The following is a 12,116-nucleotide window of genomic DNA, read 5'->3' on the forward strand; positions in this document are numbered from 1 at the left end:
TCTGTTTCTTTATTATGTCCATGTCATTGTTTCTAAGTCATTGTCCATTTTATCAGCTCCACTTCCTAAATAGGTTCACTTTGTAGTTCTACAATTAGACTGCAGTCCCTCTGTTTCTACTTTGTTAGACCCCTTTTACCCTGTTCTTCAGTGGTCAGGACCCCCATGGACCCTCACTGAGCAGGTACTATTTGGGTGGTGGATCATTCTCATCTCTGCAGTAACCCTGATGTGGTGGTGGTAGTGTATTAGTGCGTTGTGCTGGTATAAGTGCATCAGACACAGCTGTGCTCTATCCACTCTATTAGGTACTCCTACCTTGTAGATGTAAAGTCAGAGCTCATCTGCTGCTGTACAGTTTGTGTTGGTCATCCTCTAGTCCTTCATCAGTGGTCACAGGACACTAATGGCTGGATATTTTTGGTTGGTGGACTATTCTCAGTCCAGCAGTGACACTGAGGTGTTTAAAAACTCCAGCAGCACTGCTGTGTCTGATCCACTCAGACCGGTGCAACACAAACAAACACGCCACCACCATGTCCGTGTGACTGCAGTGCTGAGAATGATCCACCATCCAAATAGCAGCTGATCTGTGAGGGTCCATGGGGGATCCTGACCACTGAAGAACAGGGCAAAAGAGACCTAACAAAGTATGCAGAGAAACAGATGGACTAGATAGTAAAAATATAAAATGAAAATGGACAGTGAATATAGAAAGTGGTCGTAATGTTATGCCTGATCTCTGTGTGTGTGTGTGTGTGTGTGTGTGTGTGTGTGTGTGTGTGTGTATGTATATATATATATATATATATATATATATATATATATATATATATATATATATATATATATATATATGCACACACACACTCACGCACGCACACTTATGTATTTTGTGTGTGTGTGTATATACACTGATGAGCCAAAACAGTATCACCACCTGGCTAAAATGCTGTTGGTCCTTTGTGTGCTGCCAAAACGGTTCCAACCCGCTGTGTTTTGGAGATGCTTAAATCCAATCGTCTGGCCATAACAATTTCACCCTGAAAGCCATTCGGGTCTTCACGCCTTCCTATTTCTCGTGCACCCAATGAACTGACCGTTCATTTACCATCTAATATATCTCAGACCTTGACATGTCAGCATCTTTCGCTTCATCTGTGAGTTGTAATATTTTTGCTCAAACATCAAAAATCAGTGAATACATGTGCTATATAGACTAGCCATTGTTTGCCTGTTCATGTGCTTATACTTTAACATTCTTGTCCATCTGTAGTAACTACGTTGTTTTAATCTATTGAGGTATTGATGAAATAGACTTACAAGGTTGCATGAGAAGAAATTAATCAAATAATTACAATTGCTTATAATAAAGCTCAAGCAAGTACATGCTTGTTTGTTTTTTGGATATCAGGATATTTCAAAAATGTATAAATGTTTTTTTTTAAATAGCATTTTGCTTTTAATGGCTATATCGGGCTATAAAGTACTACTGTGCAAATAGGTCCTTCAGTCACATATCATATCAAATCATATGAAAACATATCAAATGTATCAAAATCTAACCAAATCATGGTTATGTATTGAACAATTTTCTGAAAGAAGCATAATAGAACTGTCAGATCATTGTCAGAGATTTACACATGTTAAAAAACACATCTTTCAAAATATTATCAGATTATTAACAGATAACATCTTATTCACCCCTAATGAGACAATTGATTTTATTCACATTCAAAATACATTAGAACATACAAACAGCAAAATATTGGACCATAGATAATATATTAGAGACAGTTGATGTCAGTCTATACATAGCCAGCTGAAGCCACTTGGACAAATTGGTATTTCCCAGTACGTGCTGTAAATTGAACAGTTCCCATAAACTGCATGTTTAACAAAAATACAGAGATGTGTGTTCCTGTAACAATACCCAATTGCTGGGTTGTGACATTTCATGTGTAAGAGTCTGTGCAAGTTTCATTGCTTTGAAGTCAACCTGAAATCAACACTGAAAAGTTTATTCCTGATTATATTATACAATTCATTATATAATTAGTTTCTTACATCAAAATGTGTGACATTTTTTTTATTAAATCCACATAAGAAAAAATGTAAACTAAAAACATTTTCACTTCCCAAATACACTGTAAAACTATACTATATGGCCAAAGGTATGTGGACACTCTTGCTAATTAATGAGTTTGTGTTTCAGCCACACTCATTACAGGTGTATGAAATCAAGCACATAGCCATGCAATCTCCACAAAAACATAAGCAGTACAATGGTCCCTACTGAAAAGCTCAGTGACTTTAAACATGAAAACTGTCATAGGATATCACCTTTGCCTCAAGTCATTTGATGTATGTTTCTGCCTGGCTAGGTCTGCCCCAGTCAACTGTAGAGGTCTCCATTGTCATATTTTTCATTTTAGAATGTGCCAAATGTTTTCAGTGGTCACAGGTCTAGACTGCAGGGAGGCCAATTTATCACATGGCACTTTTCCACTTCACCTCAGTCCCTTTTAAAGGAGCTCGGGCCCAAAGGCAGCATTTCTGGATCCTGTTTATATATGCATGTAATTGTTTTAATTAGCATTTGTGGATGCAGCACTGAACTGTTTGCATGGACAGCGTCTTTCAGAAGTGTTTCTAAGCCCATGCAGTGATTTCCTCTACAGAATCATGGCTGTTTTTAATGCAGTGCCATCTGAAGGCCCAAAGATCATGGCTAGCAAATACAGGTTTTAGGCCTTGTCTCTTGCATACGTAGATTTCTCTGGATTCCCTGAATCGTTTAATGATATGTACGATAAATGATGAAAAGCAAAAGTTCTTTGCTATTTTATGTCGAGAAACTTGAATTGTCCTGAATTGTTGTTAAATTGAAGATATGGGGATACACATTCATTCCGAACAGTGGACTGTTTTAGACTATGGCTATTTTCATATTTCCAAATGTATTTGATAGACATTTACAAACATTCATTTTTCCATGGTATAGTTCTCTGTGTAATATTTCCCCATACATTTTAAAATACACTATATTTCCAAAAGTATTCAATCATCCATCCAAATCATTGAATTCAGGTTTTCCAATCACTTCCATGGCCACAAGTGTATAAAAGCACCTAGGCACGCAGTCTACTTCTACAAACATTTGTGAAAGAATGGGTCACTTTCAGGAGGTTAATGAATTCCAGCATGGTATCCAGTGATAGGAAGTCCAGTCGTGAAATTTCCTCACTACTAAATATTCCACAGTCAACTGTCAGTGGAATTACAACAAAGTAGAAGAGATTGGGAGAAACAGCAATTCCGCCACCAAGTGGTAGGCCATGTAAAATGACAGAGTGGGGTTAGCAAATGCTGAGACGAATAGTGCACAGAGTCAAACATGCCAAACATCAGCTAGAGTGGGGTAAACCGTACTGCCATTTGGACTCAATGTAATTATTTTCTCTGGAGTGATAAATTACACTTCACTACTTGATAGTCTGATGAACGAATCTAGGTTTGGTGGATGCCATGGGAATGGTACCTACTGGAATGCATAATGCCAACAGTAAAGTTTGGTGGAGGAGGGATAATGGTCTGGGGCTGTTGTAGTTCTAGGGAAGGGTAAGGTTAATGATACATCATACAAGGACAATTTTACACATTTATATATGTACTTCCAACTTTGTGGCAGCAGTTCAGTGAAGGTTCATTCCTGTTCCAGCATGACTACACCCCACTGCACAAAGCGAGGTCCATAAAGGCACAGTTTGATAAGTTTGGTGTAGATGAACTCCAATAGCCTGCACAGAGCCCTGACCACAACTCCACTGAACACCTTTGGGATGAAGTATAACATCGACTGTGAACCAGACCTTCTCATTCCACATCAGTGCCTGACCTCTCAAATGCTCTTTTTACTGAATAGGCACAAATTCACACAGACGCAATCCAAAGTCTTGTGGAAAACGTTCCCAGAAGATGGGAACCTTATATAGCTATAAATGGGGTGCAACTCCATCTTAATGGTTTTGTAATGTCCAACAAGCTCATATATGTAATGAACAGGTGTCCACATACTTGGGCATTTAGTGTAACTCATGGTATAGACACTAATGTGTTATGATTCCCAATTCACATAGACTTTGAAAGTTGAGGGAACAACCTAATATCTGAACGTCTCAGAAGGAAAAACATAAAAACCGTTGTGTTTCTCTTTGTTCCTGATGTGTTTTGGCTTTATAATGGGTGTAAAGGATCCTAAAGGTTTAACAATGATTCAAAATGCATTTAATGGTTTAATGAGATCTAAATGCATTCTATTGGTAACCATTAAGCCAATTCCCATTAGAAAAAAGCCATTAGGTTTAAATCAGCAGTCCTTTTTCAGCAGGGTATTTTTTCTACTTAATATTATGCAAGTATTTGCATAAGGCATGTGAATGCACTTTTAACATCCAGCTTGACAGATTGCTAACAGGCACCTCTAATAATATTCACTGTTAGGTTTTGAGTTGAAAAGTTTGCAAAAGGAGTCATTGAAAACATACACAGTAAAAAAAAGTTTCAAAAAGCATTTCATAGAAGCTGCAGACGTCAGTGCTTAATCTTGAGCTGCTTAAACCGTTAGTTTGGTGCTACCACAGTAAACCATATATTTTCTTTTGTGGAGTATGGGCCACTGGATGGCTTTAGTAGGTCTTTCTATCTGTTGGCTGTCTAGAGCCCTATTCAGATTACTTTTCCATAAGGAAGTGGGGTAATGTGGCCATGACAGCATTTTTCAAGCCAATATGTAACACTATTCTCCTGTCTCACATGTGCAACACCTCAGAACATGTGAAATTACAAAAAAAGTTGAAGCTTATGCAGTGAAGGTGACTATTTACTGTGAATTTCCAAGCTAATTACACACTGCATTCACATCAGACAGAAAGGTAAAGTTAAACAAAATAATGGCTCAATTAAACATTTTCAAATGTCTTTTCTGGGGTGAAAGCAGTGTGTCTAAATCAAGTAGCCACTCCCACCTCTGTCACTTAGACTGTGATATCGAATAGCCACTCCCACCTCTATCATTTAGACTGTGAGATCAAGTAGTTACTCCCATCTCTGTCATTTAGACTGGGAAATCAAGTAGCTCCTCCCACCTCTGCCTTTTAGACTGTGATATTGAGTAGCCACTCCCATCTCTGTCATTTAGACTGTGATATCGGGAAGCCACTCCCACCTCTGTCATTTAGACCGTGATATTGAGTAGTTACTCCCATCTCTGTCATTTAGCCTGTGATATCAAGTAGCTCCTCCCATCTCTGTTATTTAGACTGTGATATCGAGTATCCACTCACACCTCTGTCATTTAGACTATGATATCAAGTAGTTACTCCCATATCTGTCATTTAGACTGTGATATCTAGTAGCCACTCCCAACTCTGACATTTAGGCTGTGATATCAATGAGCTGCTCCCAGCTCTGTCATTTAGAATGTATTATTCAGTAGCTCCTCCTGTCTCTGTCATTTAGCCTGTGATATCGAGTAGCCACTCCCACCTCTGTCATTTAGACCATGATATTGAGTAGTTACTCCCATCTCTGTCATTTAGACTGTGATATCGAGTAGCCACTCCCACCTCTGTCATTTAGACTGTGATATCGAGTAGCCACTCCCACATCTGTCATTTAGACTATGATATCAAGTAGTTACTCCCATATCTGTCATTTAGACTGTGATATCTAGTAGCCACTCCCAACTCTGACATTTAGGCTGTGATATCGATGAGCTGCTCCCAGCTCTGTCATTTAGAATGTATTATTCAGTAGCTCCTCCTGTCTCTGTCATTTAGCCTGTGATATCGAGTAGCCACTCCCACCTCTGTCATTTAGACCATGATATTGAGTAGTTACTCCCATCTGTCATTTAGACTGTGATATCGAGTAGCCACTCCCACCTCTGTCATTTAGACTGTGACATCAAGTAGCTCCTCCCATCTCTCTCATTTAGACTGTGATATCGAGGAGCCACTCCCACCTCTGTCATTTAGACCATGATATTGAGTAGTTACTCCCATCTCTGTCATTTAGACTGTGATATCGAGTAGCCACTCCCACCTCTGTCATTTAGACTGTGATATTGAGTAGTCACTCCCACCTCTGTCATTCAGAATGTATTATTGAGTAGCTCCTCCCACCTCTGCCTTTTAGACTGTGATGTTGAGTAGTTACTCCCATCTCTGTCATTTAGCCTGTGATATCAAGTAGCCACTCCCATCTCTGTTATTTAGACTGTGATATCGAGTATCCACTCCCACCTCTGTCATTTAAACTGTGATATCGAGTACCCACTCCCACATCTGTCATTTAGACTATGATATCAAGTAGTTACTCCCATATCTGTCATTTAGACTGTGATATCTAGTAGCCACTCCCAACTCTGTCATTTAGACTGTGATATCGAGTACCCACTCCCACATCTGTCATTTAGACTATGATATCAAGTAGTTACTCCCATATCTGTCATTTAGACTGTGATATCTAGTAGCCACTCCCAACTCTGACATTGAGGCTGTGATATCGATGAGCTGCTCCCAGCTCTGTCATTTAGAATGTATTATTCAGTAGCTCCTCCTGTCTCTGTCATTTAGCCTGTGATATCGAGTAGCCACTCCCACCTCTGTCATTTAGACTGTGATATTGAGTAGTCACTCCCACCTCTGTCATTTAGACTGTGATATCGAGTAGCCAGTCCCATCTCTGTCATTTAGACTGTGATATCAATTAGCCACTCCCACCTCTGTCATTTAGACTGTGATAACGAGTAGCCACTCCCACCTGTGTCATTTAGACCGTGATATTGAGTAGTCACTCCCATCTCTGTCATTTGAACTGTAATATTGAGTAGCTCCTCCCATCTCTGTCATTTAGCCTGTGATATCAAGTAGCTCCTCCCATCTCTCTCATTTAGACTGTGATGTTGAGTAGTTACTCCCATCTCTGTCATTTAGCCTGTGATATCAAGTAGCTCCTCCCATCTCTGTTATTTAGACTGTGAACTCGAGTATCCACTCCCACCTCTGTCATTTAGACTGTGATATCGAGTACCCACTCCCACATCTGTCATTTAGACTATGATATCAAGTAGTTACTCCCATATCTGTCATTTAGACTGTGATATCTAGTAGCCACTCCCAACTCTGTCATTTAGACTGTGATATCGAGTACCCACTCCCACATCTGTCATTTAGACTATGATATCAAGTAGTTACTCCCATATCTGTCATTTAGACTGTGATATCTAGTAGCCACTCCCAACTCTGACATTTAGGCTGTGATATCGATGAGCTGCTCCCAGCTCTGTCATTTAGAATGTATTATTCAGTAGCTCCTCCTGTCTCTGTCATTTAGACTGTGATATTGAGTAGTCACTCCCACCTCTGTCATTTAGACTGTGATATCGAGTAGCCAGTCCCATCTCTGTCATTTAGACTGTGATATCAAGTAGCCACTCCCACCTCTTTCATTTAGACTGTGATAACGAGTAGCCACTCCCACCTGTGTCATTTAGACCGTGATATTGAGTAGTCACTCCCATCTCTGTCATTTGAACTGTAATATTGAGTAGCTCCTCCCATCTCTGTCATTTAGCCTGTGATATCAAGTAGCTCCTCCCATCTCTCTCATTTAGACTGTGATGTCGAGTAGTTACTCCCACCTCTGTCACTTAGACTGTGATATCGAGTAGCCACTTCCACCTCTGTCATTTGGACTGTGATATCGAGTATCCACTCCCACCTCTGTCATTTAGAATATGATATCAAGTAGTTACTCCCATATCTGTCATTTAGACTGTGATATCTAGTAGCCACTCCCAACTCTGACATTTAGGCTGTGATATCGATGAGCTGCTCCCAGCTCTGTCATTTAGAATGTATTATTCAGTAGCTCCTCCTGTCTCTGTCATTTAGCCTGTGATATCGAGTAGCCACTCCCACCTCTGTCATTTAGACCATGATATTGAGTAGTTACTCCCATCTCTGTCATTTAGACTGTGATATCGAGTAGCCACTCCCACCTCTGTCATTTAGACTGTGATATTGAGTAGTCACTCCCACCTCTGTCATTTAGACTGTGATATCAAGTAGCCACTCCCATCTCTGTCATTTAGACTGTGATATCGAGTAGCCACTCCCACCTGTGTCATTTAGACCATGATATTGAGTAGTCACTCCCATCTCTGTCATTTTAACTGTAATATTGAGTAGCTCCTCCCATCTCTGTCATTTAGCCTGTGATATCAAGTAGCTCCTCCCATCTCTCTCATTTAGACTGTGATATCGAGGAGCCGCTCCCACCTCTGTCATTTAGAATGTAATATTGAGTAGCTCCTCCCGTCTCTGTCATTTAGCCTGTGATATCAAGTAGCTCCTCCCATCTCTCTCATTTAGACTGTGATATCGAGGAGCCACTCCCACCTCTGTCATTTAGAATGTATTATTGAGTAGCTCCTCCCATCTCTACCATTTAGACTGTGATATCGAGTAGCCACTCCCACCTCTGTCATTTAGACCATGATATTGAGTAGTTACTCCCATCTCTGTCATTTAGACTGTGATATCGAGTAGCCACTCCCACCTCTGTCATATAGACTGTGATATCGGGAAGCCACTCCCACCTCTGTCATTTAGACCGTGATATTGAGTAGTTACTCCCATCTCTGTCATTTAGCCTGTGATATCAAGTAGCTCCTCCCATCTCTGTTATTTAGACTGTGATATCGAGTATCCACTCCCACCTCTGTCATTTAGACTGTGATATCGAGTACCCACTCCCACATCTGTCATTTAGACTATGATATCAAGTAGTTACTCCCATCTCTGTCATTTAGACTGTGATATTGAGTAGTCACTCCCACCTCTGTCATTTAGAATGTATTATTGAGTAGCTCCTCCCACCTCTGCCTTTTAGACTGTGATATCGAGTAGCCACTCCCATCTCTGTTATTTAGACTGTGATATCGGGAAGCCACTCCCACCTCTGTCATTTATACCGTGATGTTGAGTAGTTACTCCCATCTCTGTCATTTAGCCTGTGATATCAAGTAGCTCCTCCCATCTCTGTTATTTAGACTGAGATATTGAGTAGTTACTCCCATCTCTGTCATTTAGCCTGTGATATCGAGTTCCCACTCCCATATCTGTCATTTAGACTGTGATATCTAGTAGGCACTCCCAAATCTCACATTTAGGCTGTGATATCGATGAGCTGCTCCCAGCTCTGTCATTTAGAATGTATTATTCAGTAGCTCCTCCTGTCTCTGTCATTTAGCCTGTGATATCGAGTAGCCACTCCCACCTCTGTCATTTAGACCATGATATTGAGTAGTTACTCCCATCTCTGTCATTTAGACTGTGATATCGAGTAGCCAGTCCCATCTCTGTCATTTAGACTGTGATATTGAGTAGTCACTCCCAACTCTGACATTTAGACTGTGATATCAAGTAGCCAGTCCCATCTCTGTCATTTAGACTGTGATATCAAGTAGCCACTCCCATCTCTCTCATTTAGACTGTGATATCGAGTAGCCACTCCCACCTCTGTCATTCAGAATGTATTATTGAGTAGCTCCTCCCATCTCTGCCATTTAGCCTGTGATATTGAGTAGCTCCTCCCATCTCTGTTATTTAGACTGTGATATTGAGTAGCCACTCCCATCTCTGTGATTTAAACTGTGATATTGAGTAGATCCTCCCAACTCTGCCATTTAGACTGTGATATCGATGATGCGCTCCCACCTCTGTCATTTAGAATGTAATATTGAGTAGCTCCTCCCATCTCTGTCATTTAGCCTGTGATATTGAGTAGCCACTCCCACTTTTGTCATTTAGACCGTGATATTGAGTAGCCACTCCCACCTCTGTCATTTAGACTGTGATATCGAGTAGCCACTCCCACATCTGTCATTTAGACTGTGATATCAAATAGTTACTCCCATCTCTGTCATTTAGACTGTGATATCAAGAAGCTCCTCCCATCTCGGTCATTTAGACTGTGATGTCGAGTTTTTACTCCCACCTCTGTCATTTGGACTGTGATATTGAATAGCTGCTCCCAGCTCTGTCATTTAGACTGTGATATCGAGTAGCCACTCCCACCTCTGTCATTTAGACCGTGATATTGAGTAGTTACTCCCACCTGTGTCATTTAGACTGTGATATTGAGTCTCCAGTCCCATCTCTGTCATTTAGACTGTGATATCGAGTAGCCACTCCCACATCTGTCATTTAGACTATGATATCAAGTAGCTCCTCCCATCTCTGTCATTTACACTGTGATATCAAGTAGTTACTCCCATCTCTGTCATTTAAACTGTGATATCTAGTAGCCACTCCCATCTCTGTCATTTAGACTGTGATATCGAGTAGCCACTCCCACATCTGTCATTTAGACTGTGATATCAAGTAGTTCCTCCCATCTCTGTCATTTAGACTGTGATATCAAGAAGTTCCTCCCATCTCGGTCATTTAGACTGTGATGTCGAGTAGTTACTCGCACCTCTCTCACTTAGACTGTGATATCGAGTAGCCACTTCCACCTCTGTCATTTGGACTGTGATATTGAATAGCTGCTCCCAGCTCTGTCATTTAGACTGTGAAATCGAGTAGCTCCTCCCATCTCTGTCATTTAGACTGTGATATCGAGTAGCCACTCCCACCTCTGTCATTTAGACCGTGATATTGAGTCTCCAGTCCCATCTCTGTCATTTAGACTGTGATATCGAGTAGCCACTCCCACATCTGTCATTTAGACTATGATATCAAGTAGCTCCTCCCATCTCTGTCATTTACACTGTGATATCAAGCAGCCACTCCCATCTCTGTCATTTAGACTGTGATATCAAGTAGTTACTCCCATCTCTGTCATTTAAACTGTGATATCAAGTAGCTCCTCCCATCTCTGTCATTTAGACTGTGATATCGAGTAGCCAGTCCCATCTCTGTTATTTATACTGTGACATCAAGTAGCCACTCCCACATCTGTCATTTAGACTATGATATCAAGTAGTTACTCCCATCTCTGTCATTTAGACTGTGATATCTAGCAGCCACTCCCAACTCTGCCATTTAGACTGTGATATGGATGAGCAGCTCCCATCTCTGTCATTTAGAATGTATTATTGAGTAGCTCCTCCTGTCTCTGTCATTTAGCCTGTGATATCGAGTAGCTCCTCCCATCCCTGTTATTTAGACTGTGATATCGAGTATCCACTCCCACCTCTGTCATTTATACCGTGATGTTCAGTACTTACTCCCATCTCTGTCATTTAGACTGTGATATCGAGTAGCCACTCCCATCTCTGTCATTTAGACTGTGATATTGAGTAGCCACTCCCACCTGTGTCATTTAGACCGTGATATTGAGTATTTACTCCCATCTCTGTCATTTAGACTGTGATGTCGAGTAGCCACTCCCATCTCTGTCATTTAGACTGTGATATCAAGTAGTTACTCCAATCTCTGTCATTTAGACTATGATATCTAGTAGCCACTCCCATCTCTGTCATTTAGACTGTGATATCGAGTAGCCACTCCCACCTCTGTCATTTAGACTGTAATATTGAGCAGCTTTTCCCATCTCTGTCATTTAGCCCGTGATATCAAGTAGCTCCTCCCATCTCTCTCATTTAGACTGTGATATCGAGGAGCCGTTCCCACCTCTGTCATTTAGACTGTGATATCAAGTAGCCACTCCCACCTGTGTCATTTAGACCGTGACATTGAGCAGTTACTCCCATCTCTCTCATGTAGACTGTGATATCGAGGAGCCACTCCCACTTCTGTCATTTAGAATGTATTATTGAGTAGCGCCTCCCATCTCCGTCATTTAGCCTGTGATATTGAGTAGCTCCTCCCATCTCTGTTATTGAGACTGTGATATTGATTAGCCACTCCCATCTCTGTCATTTAAACTGTGATATTGAGTAGCTCCTCCCAACTCTGCCATTTAGACTGTGATATTGAGTAGACACTTCCACCTCTGTCATTTAGACTTTGATATCGAGTAGCCACTCCCACCTCCGAATAGCTTAGATCAAACTAAGTTCCCCAAAACATAATAGACAGTAC

The sequence above is a fragment of the Pygocentrus nattereri genome, chromosome 18 (assembly GCF_015220715.1).
Source record: "Pygocentrus nattereri isolate fPygNat1 chromosome 18, fPygNat1.pri, whole genome shotgun sequence".
Classification (NCBI taxonomy): domain Eukaryota; kingdom Metazoa; phylum Chordata; class Actinopteri; order Characiformes; family Serrasalmidae; genus Pygocentrus; species Pygocentrus nattereri.